This window comes from Zosterops lateralis (genome assembly GCF_965231275.1).
Source record: "Zosterops lateralis genome assembly, chromosome: 21".
NCBI lineage: Eukaryota > Metazoa > Chordata > Aves > Passeriformes > Zosteropidae > Zosterops > Zosterops lateralis.
Genome location: NC_139781.1, coordinates 7,018,435 through 7,031,527, shown reverse-complemented (window position 1 = coordinate 7,031,527; position 13,093 = coordinate 7,018,435).

Sequence of the window (13,093 nt, the reverse complement as noted above, 5' to 3'; positions counted from 1 at the left end):
CTCGGGCTCTGAATAGCTTTTCTCTCTGCAACAATGGAATATCAGGCCCCTTTCAGAGCATAATTTCACCCATTTCTCTCTCTTCCACCCTCCCATGAATTACTAATTTAAAGTGACTTAATATCTATTCTCTATTCCCCTTTGGCTTTGCATATTTTAATTATGCCTCTTCCTAATCCTCATTTTCCCAGAATAGCCTTAAATAACCCAAATTACCCCATCAGTAACTGTCTTTGATAGCTCAGTTATTGCAGCTAATTTGTCACTTTTGCCAAACATGGTATTTTTGAGGGTTTTTTTTTCTAACACGAAGTGATCACACACTCTGTTCCACCAGCTTTTACCTACAAACCAAAGTGATCTGCTGCATGAAAAGCCACCTCCATCAAAATTCACCTTTTTTCTTTTTTTTAATTGCTGCAAAATCACTTCCTGGAAAATTTTAGTGACATTTTGCAGCCTTAACTTGGACTGCCAGTGGTAGGTGAGTACAGTGGGGTTTGTTGGGAGAAATCCTGATTGTCTCTGCTCAGCCTGAGGAATGCTCCACTTCAAAACAGAATGATAAATGTTTTTATAATTAATATGTTTTTTTTCTTAGAAAAGTGATTTTTTCTGTAAAATACAGAGGCTTTTGTCAAAATATAATGTTTGCCAATAGAGGAACACTCACACAGCTATTTCTGCAGGGAGAGGGCATCTTTAGCCAAGACAATAAATAACTCCTGGTCCTAGAGAGCTGTGCTTGTGCAGCACAAGAAAAAGAGCCCCAGGTAAATTAGAAGACCTCTAAAAAGGAAACAAGCTCACACTCGTAGTTAATAATGCAGATATTGGATCTGTCATATTATTTTAGGAAGCAAGGAAAATGTGACTTTAGTGTTTTTATTTAGCTTTTCCGCTGTCACTTCGAAGCAAACTTTTAAAGGGTGAAACTGTTTCTTTTTAGGAAATAGAGATCCCAGGGGCAGGGGAGAGGCAGAGAGTGGCTGCAGGAGCAGACTGTGCCCCTGGGGCTGTGACAAAGGCACTGGGCACAGCCTCTGCCTGCTCCATCAGGGTCCTGGTGTTTTCCCAGTTTGAAAGGAAGCTCCTTGCAATCCCAATCCTTCTCTGCTCCAAGCAGGGCCCAGCCCCAACCCACAGGGTGTCCTCAGCAAGGGCAGGAGGAAGGAATGGTATTTGAACACAAAGCATCAAGTAAAACTAAACTGTCCAGATGAGAAATGCCAGCAATGAAGGTGGAGCAGGGTTCTGAGCTGCCCCAGGGCTCTCAGACCACACTTCAGTGTCAAATGTGGTGCTGAGATCACCAAAACAAGCAGAGCAAAGCTCAGCAGTGCCATGAGTCTCTGAGGAGTGGGGAGCACCACCTGGGGATTAACCACAGAAACCACTAGAGCTGCTCCAGGCTGGGTTTCCCTTTCCACCTGCTGAGACAGGGACATTTATCCAGCTTCCAGCATCAAAGAGCACTTCATGTTTGCAGTGTGCCCTGCTTCCACGGTGATCTTCTCATCCCTGGCAGCTTCCCTTCTCCACGAGCATCCATCTGTTGGGAAATATATTTTGAAAAAAAAAAAAAAATTACTTAAATAATTAGCACTCAGGAACAATTCGCTTGCCAGACTTTCATTTGGCATAACATCAAGAGCTCTTTCCATGCGTATTATAAAGAAATTTGGGCTTTCCCACTAGCAGAGCAATCTGTATGGGGTGACTTTACTTTGCTCTGCTCGTGCAGCTGTCCAAGGTTTATTTTTACCAACTCACGCTCACACATCCCTCACATCCACACCTGGGTGCAGAGAAGGACAGACCGGGCTAAGCCAGCCTCACTGCAAGGGGTCCCACACCCTCAAAGTCCAACCCCACCTCAGCTTCGACCAACTTCTAGTCCCCATCCTTAAAAAAGGGAGCGGGGGAGCCCCCAGACCCTCCAGAGCCCCCGAACGCGGAGCTGCCCGCTCTCCACACTGTCCTCACACAGCGGGGCTGCTCCAGGTGTGTCACCCCCGCGGCCCTGCCCTGGATCCCCTCACGGCCCCGCACCGCCCGCCCACAGCCGGGCCCGCAGCGCCCCTCAGAGCCCTCACCTGCGGCCAAAGGGGGGCTGCTGGGGTCGCCGCGCAGCCGCATCCCGGTGAGGCGGAGGAGGGTGCCGGAGTTGCCCGTCTCCTCCATGGATGAAAAGGAGAGGGTGAGGTGCGCGGGGACGCCCAGCCCCGCCGCTCCGGTCCCGGTGCTGGCCCCGGTCCTTGGCCCTGTCCCCTCTCCCCGCCCAGCCGCCATCTTGGCACGACCACCCCACCAGCCCCTCAAAAACGAGGGGGCGTGGCCTATGCCCGCCCCTCGGCCGCACCCACCAATCGGCGGCGGAGGAGGAGTCTGGGGGCGGGGCTCGCCTGGGAGAGGGGCGGGGCTGTGATCCCCAGGCCGCCAGGGGGCGCTGCCGGGCCGGGACTGAGGGTCCTGAGGCGGGAGAGCCCCGGAGCGGGAAAGTGGGATTGAGGGGAAGCGGGGACTGGGAAAACTGGGACTGGGGAAAATGGGACTGGGGAAACTGGGACTGGGGAAACGAGGACTGAGGGGAAACTGGGGCTGGGACTGGGAAGAGACTGGGACTGAAATTGGGGAAATTTGGACTAGTATTGGGGAAATGGGATCGGATTGAGGAAACTAAGACTGGGGGGAAGCTGGGACTGAGGAGACTAGGATAGGAGAGACTGGGAGTGGGGAGAATGGAATAGGGGGAAGACTGGGATTGGGGGGACACTGGGATTGGGAGACTGGGATTGTGGGGAGACTGGGATGGGGAAGAGACTGGGACTGGGGGAGATTTGGATAGTGGGGACACATGGGTCACTCCTGGGGCCCAAAAGTCAGCTGCATCAGGCGCTCCAGATCACCTCTTGTCTGGAATACAGGAATAAAAAACAATCAAAGAATTTCATGGCAGAAGAAAGGGAAGAGTTCTGTTCTCTTCTGTTTCCTCAAGAACACAATTTTCGAGTGACACCATGCTGTTAATCATCTGTATTCACATTTAACAATAAATCATAAGTTCTTAGTGGTGGAGTACCACAAACGAGCTGTGCTGCTCCCAGTGAGGAGCTGGGAATGCTCCTGTGGTTTCCTTTATCAATCAAAGGCACAAACATCCTCCTTGTGTGCAAAACCATGAAAATCATGGGAGTTTTGGCATTTGAGCAATTCTGGTGTGGGGTGGAGATCCTCCCTGCCCTCTGATGCAAACTGTGCATGCAGATGTTAAATATTTTCTGGCAGGTATTCCCACAGCTACCTTGGCTTGGTCCTCAAGAAAAAAAAAAAAGCATTTACTTGCAGTTGAATCATGTAGTTTTGTGTCCATTCCACTGAACGTGAACAGTCACATATATTTTGTAATTAAAAACTGTGATACAAAGTTATTTATTTTTGCTATTATTTAAAACAAAACGGAAAGTACCGAGGAAAATAGAATTATAGAGTCATTAAGGCTGGAAAAGACCTTAAGGGTTGAGGGTCACCAAGCATCAGCACTGTCACCATGCTCACCACTAAACCATGTCCTCTGTTTCCATATCCACATGTTTTTTGAGCTCTTCCAGGGATGGAGCCTTCATCACCTTCCTGAAAGCCAGTTCCAGGGTTTGACAACCCTTTCCATGGAGAAATGTGTGAGAGAATCCTGCTAAGTTTAAAGACAGAAAAAGGAAATAGTTCCAAAATTATTATTTTTATTATCGAAAACTCTTTTTTTTTTTTTTAAAAGGAACATTAGGTTGCATAAACGTTTCTTATGAATGCACCTTTCCCATCCCAGCGGTTGCAGTTTGATTTTTCCCCTCTCTGCAATTGTGAGAGTACAAGGCACTTAATGCAATCCTAACTTGCCACCTCGTGGCATTTCTGTGAATCACCACAGCTCTGTTTCTTTAAATCAGTTTGGGATTGTGTTCCTTTCCTTAGGAGAGTGTTCCTGTCTGTCCATCCACCCAGGGAAAACCAGCTGGGGGCTGTTCTGGAGTCAACAGAGAGGTCACAGCTGGTTGAACCAGGTGCTGTGTGCCTGCTGAAATTGTGGTGGACCAGAGGAAATAGGACACATGCCAGTGGACAAAACAGACATACCAGACACAACAGCATCTATTAATTTTGAATTAATTATTTGCACTTAGCAGTTGTAAAGAATATTCCTTTCCTTTTAGGGTGATTCCTTTTATGTTGGGAAATGTTGAGTTGCTTTATCTTTTACAGGGAGCAGGAACATGAAATTGCAGGGAAGAAAAACCCCATATATCACCTACAGTTCTTGTTTCTGCTTAGCATAAAAGTTCAAACTTAAATCTTCTTAGCGAATGCATGTATCTCAACAGAATTTTGCTTTCTCTGTGATATTCCAGTCGCTGTTATTGAGATGGAGGGTCTTCTGCTCTGTTTATATTTTTTAGTAATTAGGTATTATTACTAAATAATTTAGTAATTATTTTAGTAAATAGAACTATGCTGCTTTCTTTCAGCTGTTTATTAACCTGTTTGGGTTTGGTTTTCTTTGGGAGAAAGCAGACAATATGCCAGAGTGAGCTTCTAAACAATTTTTTTTTTCACTTGAATATAGAGATGGAATTTTTATCAGATAATCTTTCACTAGCACAGAAAATTAAGAGCTTGTAGAGTTTCCAGAGGGAATGATTACTTAGAAGAGCTGCTTCCTTGTGGAGGGGCTTAAAAAATGTATTTGTTGTGTAGTGTTGGGAAAACCCAGCTCTACAGTGACAGGGCAACTGAGAGGTGTTTTAAAGATTTTATTCCATTATCAATCTCGTGGAAGGGTGAGACACAGGAGATGCAAAACTCAACACCATTCTATCAGAAGCCAAGTTATTTCTTTGTTTACAACACTTTATAAATGTTTTTAAACCTATTAGCTTTTGCCACACAATGCTGCTAATACTTCTAACACCAGTGCGAGTCCTTTTTTTTTTAGTATTGAATGAGTTTAAACGCAATTGTTAAGAATTTGGATTTATATTCCAGTCTTATGCTGCAGAAATAATATTGGGTTTGTTCTTTTTAAGGTTAAAGGGAGAATTACAGGGATTTCCTGGCTATCAGAGAATTCCAGAATCATAGACTATCCTGAGTTGGGAGGGACCCACAGGGAGCATCAATGTCCAGCTCCTGCCTGGCTTTAGAGTTTTCCTGTAACCACAGAACGGGACCACAAGAGGTCAACAGTGACCTGTAATGACTAATACCCCTTCCTTCTATGTATGAAATACATTAAAATAAAAACACCTAATCAGATTAAATTTTCTAGTTATTATAGAAATAATGATAAGATTTTTTATCTCTTTTTCTAAAGACATTTGTAGGGTGATCTAGCACTCTTCAGAATTCATGATCTAGCACTCATTAATTAATCTGTATGTCTTTAGAATAAAGGAAGTTATCAAAAACGAAGTAAATTGTCTAGAAATTTATGTTTTCCAGAGATCATTATTGGTTTTGTTCATGTAATAATAAAATAGGCTTGCATCCACTGTGTGAAATTTGTCACCATGGCCATTGATGTGCCATTTCTATATCTGCATATAGATAATTTATTATAACACAATAATACAATAATATATTTATAACATATAAATAATTTATTTCTATATCTTTATATATATAAAAAATATTTCACCAAGATGTTAAAGTGGCACATTGATTTCCTTCTTAAAACTTGTATTTGCTGTGTGATGTTGGAAAAACTCATCTCTACAGTGACAGGGCAACTGAGAGGGGTTTTAAAGATTTTATTCCATTATCAGTCTCGTGGAAGGGTGAGACACAGGCGATGCAAAACTCAACACCATTCTATCAGAAGCCAAGTTATTTCTTTGTTTACAACACCTTATAAATGTTTTTCAGCCTATTATCTTTTGCCACACAATGCTGCTGCTACTTCTAACACCAATCACTCATTATTTTACCCCACCTGGTCTTGCTGCAATGGATCTTTCCCAGTTCTAAATCTCCAAAATGTCTGGTCTGTTTGCAAGGCCATAGTTTGAAACTTGTTTCCAGTTCAATTTCTCTCTCAATGATGTTTTCTCTATTCCATGGCCTTTCTAGGTCAGCTCACCTTGTCCCAGAGTTTGCACACAGATGGACAAGACTCTGTGAGTTTTTAGTGAGGCTTTAAGAATCCCCTACAAATCCATATCTCACAGGGTAGGGCTAAGACTTACCAGCTGATCACCCTCTGACAGCTTTAATTTTAACTGTTTGTGTTGATAGACAGGAGGCATTTACACATCCCCAAATTTTACTTTATTGGAACCTAAACTTCGGTCTGTGCAGCTGGAAACTGCATTTTTTTTCCTCACAACCCCTTTTTTTACCATTCTATGTCTTATTATTGCTTCCTCTTTTAACAATTAGATGAAGACCTCAGAATTAGCTGCTCTCCAGGGTGAAAAGGCTGAATGAGGGTAACACCTCAAGCTGGATGGACACCAGCTGTGTTTTTTGCTCATTTATAACATCAGAGAAAGGTTTGGGAAGGGACATTAAAGCTCATCCAGTTCCACCTTCCACTATCCCAAGTTGCTCCAAGCCCCATCCAACCCAATCTTGGATAATTACAGGGATGGGGCAGCCACAACTTCTCTGGAAAAGATTATAATAGCAAATACAAAATAAAAAAGATGTCTTGCAATTCTTTCCACCTGAATGACACGAGTATGATATAATAATAATAATAATAATAATAATAATAACTGATGTAACAAGGAATTGCTGTTGCACATTTGCTCCTTTTGCATCCACAGCAAGTTCCCCTTAAGTTTTGAAAAGGAAAAAAATTTCATGTAGATGCTTTCAGAAGCTTTAAAAACAGGGGATGCCTTGAATAGAGAGAGTTCAATTAAAGGAAGTAATTTCACAATATAATTGATAATTTTTAAGTAAATGTGGCCTTGTAACAGAATGCAGATGGCAAACCCACTCTGCAGCCAACCCCGGGCAGTGATGGAGAAACAAGCAGGAGGTGCAATACATTCTATTAATTATTTTCACTGCTACAGTTGTTTGCTATATAATACAGGTCAACAGGGGTTAGCCTGAAGCTTCTCCTAATATATTAGTAAATAAATTTGAACAGATTTTAATTTGCTAATGGAAAGGTCTGAGCCAGTTGCAAATAAGAGTGGAGCTACTTTGTCTTGCTCATTGCTATGCAACATGGCTGCTGCCAGCCATTCATACAAAATGTTACATTTCCATAAAGCACAATGTAATTTGTCACAGAGAAAAAGGGGGGGGGGGAACCCACAAAAATAATAACAACAACAAAACCCCCAACTCTGTAAACTATATTAAAGATAAACGTGTATCATGGAGCAATCATCCTTATGGAGCCTGTAGAGTGTTGAACACCTGCCCCTGCAGGATCTTTGTAAAACTTACATGTTTAAAAGAGAAATAAAAATAAGAGATGCTACTTCCAAGGGGTATAAACAAGAGTGAGCCAAGAGTGAGCCTTTTCCCATGTCTCCTAACGATTTCTCACCCCTGTTCCAACTCACACAGCTTCCAGTGCTGCACATCCACACAAATGTAACCCAGCATGAGATGTGTTATCTCCTTGTTTCTCACTCTCTTTCTGCTCGTGATAACAATCCCTATGGTGGGGTTTTTTCCTTTGTAAATATTTATAAACATTCTCGTTTTACAGATACAGGAACAGAGGTGTCCAGGTCTGTGTCTTGCCCGGATCTAGACTAGAACTGGGGGGAGAGGCTGTTCCCAAGCCTTGTAGCACTGCTTGGTTTTCCTGCCTCCTTTTTCACGCTGCTTAGCGCAGGAGTGCTGCAAGCAGAGATGGTGAGCACCTTGAGGCGATGGCAGCTGATCCCCGGGGACAGCCAGTGCACAGCTGGCAGCTGTTTTAGCCCACCCCATCCCATCCCACCCAATCCCATCCCATCCCATCCCATCCCACCCCACCCCATCCCACCCCACCCCACCCCATCCCATCCCATCCCATCCCATCCCATCCCATCCCACCCCATCCCATCCCATCCCATCCCATCCCATCCCATCCCATCCCATCCCATCCCCATCCCACCCCATCCCATCCCATCCCATCCCCTCCTCCTGCTGACTGTGCCCCGCCTTCAGCCTCAACATTCCTTAGATTAGACCATTTCCTCATGTGCATCAAGAATTTAATTTACTTCAACACCTCCCTCTCTGCTGAATTTTCAAACTTAGGTTGCCCAATTCACGCTTTCCATGATAAACAATAAATATAAATTAGAAGAACTGCTGTCACTGATGTATTCTTCAAACAGGGGAGGATTGATGCAAACAAGAATTTTTCATGCAAAGAGAGTTCACAAGATGAAATATCTACTCTTAAACTGTATCTGCCTTATCTGAACACAAAATGTTTCTCACCATCAACACATCTCCAGGTTTAAAATCTCTCTCAGTTTTCAGTCGTGCTTTTTTATGTGGGGTTGGGGTTCTGTGCTCAGGTTTGGTTTTAATGACCTCCTGGTTTTAAATATTCTACCTGTTTGTGTCACCCAGATGCAGGAGGTGACAGGAAAGGCTGTTAATGTTTAAACCTTTGTCATTTTCACCTCTTCTTCTCTCTTTTGTGATGAAAGAAGTGCACTCGATTTTAAAACGGACACAAATTAAGAAGCATCTAAGGATTAGTCCCTTAATTACAATAATCCTTAAAGGATTATTCAGAGATTGGCCCTTACCAAAGTTTTAAACTTCGCCATGCATTTTCAATCAGGAGCAGACTGATCTGTGGCCCGGCAACAAAAGAGAAGGTTCAGCCTTGAGCACGTTTGCATAAATATATTTAGGCTGAGAAAATTGTCTACAATACAACTACTGATGCAGGTCCTGTTTGTTACTGCCCAGTGAATCTCACGGTATTTTACAATTTCTCAGTAATTCAGTGTCCTGTTCCTGCAAAGAAACAACCAGAAAGGGGAGCTCCCTGACTGGTGTGAGCTTTCAGGTAAATTCCTGTAAATTCCTGTAAATTCCTGATCCTTCAGTGAGAGCAGTGGGTAAAATTCTCAGGTTATGTGGATTCCTATAAGACCAAAACTCAAAATATCTCCAAAACCTTCTGAGTGGCAGCGATAATTTCGCTGGCTGTCCCTGCAAGAAGCTTTATAGAACTCTCATAAACAACAAGCTTGATTAATTAAGATTCCAGAAGCTCGACTTGCTATGAATATTTTCATATTTTGGCCTGATATTGTAAACAACTCTAATTTAGCTGTTTCAGGGAGAGAGAGAGAGAGAGAGGAAGGGCAGAAGGTAAATTATCTTCTGCATTTTTTCCTAAAAAAATTCCTAAATTCCTAAATTATCTTCTGCTTTTTGTCCTAAATCGTTGTGTAAGCCTCAAGCCTTACCTTGGCTCCTTATAGAATCAGCCAGAATTACTGCTGAAGTGGCTGAGAGGATAAGTCAAATGAAGAATGTTTATGCATAATTCCACCCATTTTTTGGCCCAAGGGACGAATAGTAAAATAATTAATAGCAGAGAATTTTCCTGCGCTCGCTTCCACCCAGGAATGTCTTTGCCTCCAAAAGAAATTATGCTGTGCCTTTGTAGCTGCTGAATACAGCTCCTGTTCTTATAGAGCAGCTTAACCTGAGGGCTGTGGATCTACAATTTTAATAACTTCATTGTACAGCAGCAGTTTGTATTTTAAAGGACTTCCCATTTCCATTTCTCTGCAGCATTTGTGGGCAAACCAGCGCAGGGAAAAACACCTTAAAGTTCCTAAAGTGTCACAGTCGTGGCTCAGCTCTGTAAAACAGTCCTGTGAAAATTAAACACCAACAGGTATCAAGGGGGGGATAATTAATCTCAAAATGATGTGAAGTGTTATAAATTGTGGTGTTAAAAAAATGATCCTGAGAGTTGTATCTGCCGTGGAAAGAAATTATTGTGTGATCAGAAATTTTTGATCACTGGACTTGTTAAATTCTAAACGCTGTGGCCTTGCTCTCGTTCTGCTCCAATCTTGATTTGTTCCTGTCTGTTTTGATTTTCTCCTTTGAAAGCTCTCATGAAGCCAAAGATAGCTTCATAATAATTTAATTTAATACAATTTAATACAAATTAAAACACAAAATCTACGCAGCCAAAACTCAAGAATTTAGGTTTTTAGCTGTTTTGATATTTTGTTGCATCATTAGACAGTAGCTGAATATTTTGAGAACAGAAACTGTCCATTTAAAGATATCTAATGACAAATGTGACACAATGAAAACTTTTTCCTGTGTTATTCCACAATAAATACTGACCAGAAATAAAGTGATAAAACAGTGAAGTAATTTTTGTGAATATATCAGAATTTACTCATTTTTTTGGCTAGTACACAGCGTAATAAAGGATTTTATGCAGGGTGATAAACCTTTACTTATATTGCCCGAATCTTAAGAAGGAAAGCAGTTGCTTTGGTAATAAGCTTAAAGAAAGTTCTTTTGAAAATTAGTTACACATGTCAGCTCCTTATTTAGGATAAGATCCCAGTCATTGATACTCGGGATTAAGGAAAAATTACCCACACATCCAGCAGGAAATCTGAATTCTGGGGAGCATTTCCCCTACATGCTGCAGGAATTTGGGGGAAGTCTGTGGGAAAGACAAAAAGCTCTTGAAAGCAAAACTAATTTTAAATGTCTTTGAAAGCAAAATAATTCCTATGGCTTTTAATGCATTTTTGTATGCATGTAAAAAATTAGTTGCATTTGTCTTTTTCTTCTATAATTGAAGGAAAAATACAATTTTAAGGCAACCTCTCATTGTTTGCAAAATCAGATCGTGATAATGTCTCCTAGTGTGGAAATGCTCTGCTTTCTAAAGCCAACGCACAGGTATTCAAATCAAGTTAAAATATATTTACTACGATTATTTTTGGAAAAAAAATTAGTTGAAATACATTTTTTGTCTTTTTTTTTTTACATGTTTATTTATGAGCTGTAAATCAGCTCTTTCTGTGCACATGTTGGAATAATTATTAGGAGCAAGGAGTTCCCATAGAGGTGGAAAGTCTGGTGACATTTCCAGCGTGAGAGGTGGGAAATTCTGGATGTCTGGAAAGGATGGAAGTGATGGTGGGAGATGGAAATGATGACTGGGCTCTGGGAGAGGAAGAAGGTGTGGGTTGTCCTCACCAATGAAAACCTGAAAATGTGGAACATCTGAGAATTCTGCCACTGTGTGAGACCTGTCTGAGCTTCGGGAGCAGGGAGTGACCTGAGTGCTTTTCCCTGGCCCTCCCCACCTCCCCAGGCAGCACAGAACCCCAGAACATTCCTGGGGTGGGGATGAACCCCTGGGGATGGTGCAGATTGAGCCCCCCAGCAGGGCAGGGTCACCCAGAGCAGGGACACAGGGACACACCCAGGTGGAGTTTGGATAAACCCAGAGATGCCATAACTCCCTGGGCAGCTGTTCCAGCTCTTCCTGTGCTCATCCTCATGCTGAGGTGGAACTTCTTGTGTTTTATTTATAACCTTACACCTCAGTCTGGTGCTGGGCACCACTGAGAAGAGTCTGGCACCATCCCCTGACACTCCTCAGAGAGATTTATGTGTATTAATGAGATCCTTTCTCAATCTTCTCTTCTCTAGACTAAACAGCTCCACTTTAGATTTATTTCTTGAGGGATGCAAGCTAAACCCAAGACAGCAGGAAGTGGATAAAAACATGAACTACTAATTTCCAAACTACTGAAGAAATGTCTGTTACCAGACAACCATTTTGACACATCAAGGGAGCAACAATTAGTGTGATATTGAGAGTAATATTGTAAATAGTGTAAATATTTAGAGTAATATTTAGGCACTGTGTCTTTCCTGGGTATGGAAGTGCTTTGGGAAAAGGAGAAAAGCTTTATTTCCTGTTTTGCCACACAGCTCAAACCACATCCCCTCCTCCTGCCAGCGCTCCTACTTTTTGTTTGTGTCCCACAACAGAAACTTTCTCCTCCTGCTTGGTTGTGCAGCATTCATCACCACAGGATTTGGATTTGGGCAGGAAAATCTTTTTAAAAATATAATGTAGTGCCGGTAATAAAAAGAAATAATATGGAATACATCACTCCCCAGGACTAGAATAAGAGGTTACTACAAATTCACTGCATTCAGTTATGCATGTCCTTTGCAAATTGACAGAATACAAATAACGTTTTCCCTGCACTCCCTGACCTATTTTCTAATCTGCTCCTGCTTTCAGAAAAGACATAATAACTGTCTTATTTTTACTCACCTTTCTGACCTTGATTCATCTGTGCTATTCCTTTTGTCCTCATCAAATCAGCTTTAGCATTGAGAGTGACTCTTAAAAGAGAGGACACATCCTGTATGTGTTGCTTTTTCATTCCAGGCTCTGCCTGTGTGTGTCTTCATCACCTTTATTTACTACAACAATTAATTACTTTGTTTTTGTCAGCTGACAGCAGAAATATCCATGTCAGTGTTCACAGGATTGATATCCTTTAATGCCTCTCTTAATTTCCACTATGGCTCTTAATTGTCAGCAGGCAGCTCAGCTCTTTGTTGGAAGATCATTTACTCTGATGAGCACTTCATTATTTCCCAGCATCATCCTAAAAAAATTCCTTGTCAGTTTATTCTAAAATGTAACCCATGATCCAGGAATGTCCATAAAATGCCTGGGACATTAGAGGGGGAAATGCCAGGAGATGATTCCTAGGATGAGCACCGATGATAAGAGTTGGACTGGTTTCGTGCAATGGGAAGATGAATATTTTTATTTCAGTATTCAGATCCTGTGTTTTAAGTTCTGAAAAATATTGACGTGTTCTTGGCTTTCTGTCCCACCATTTTTTTATTTTATTATTTTTTTTTTAATATTTTAAAATTTGCTCAATGAAAAGAAACAAAAAACCCAGAATGATGCCCTCAATTCAAAACATTGAAAAGAAACTAGAGTTAATACTTATTCTTGTGGCATTCTGAGCAGGCTGGGCATATTTTAAAGCAATTTTTTTTGTGGCAGTCACAGTCTTAAAGGGATTCCAAACTCACA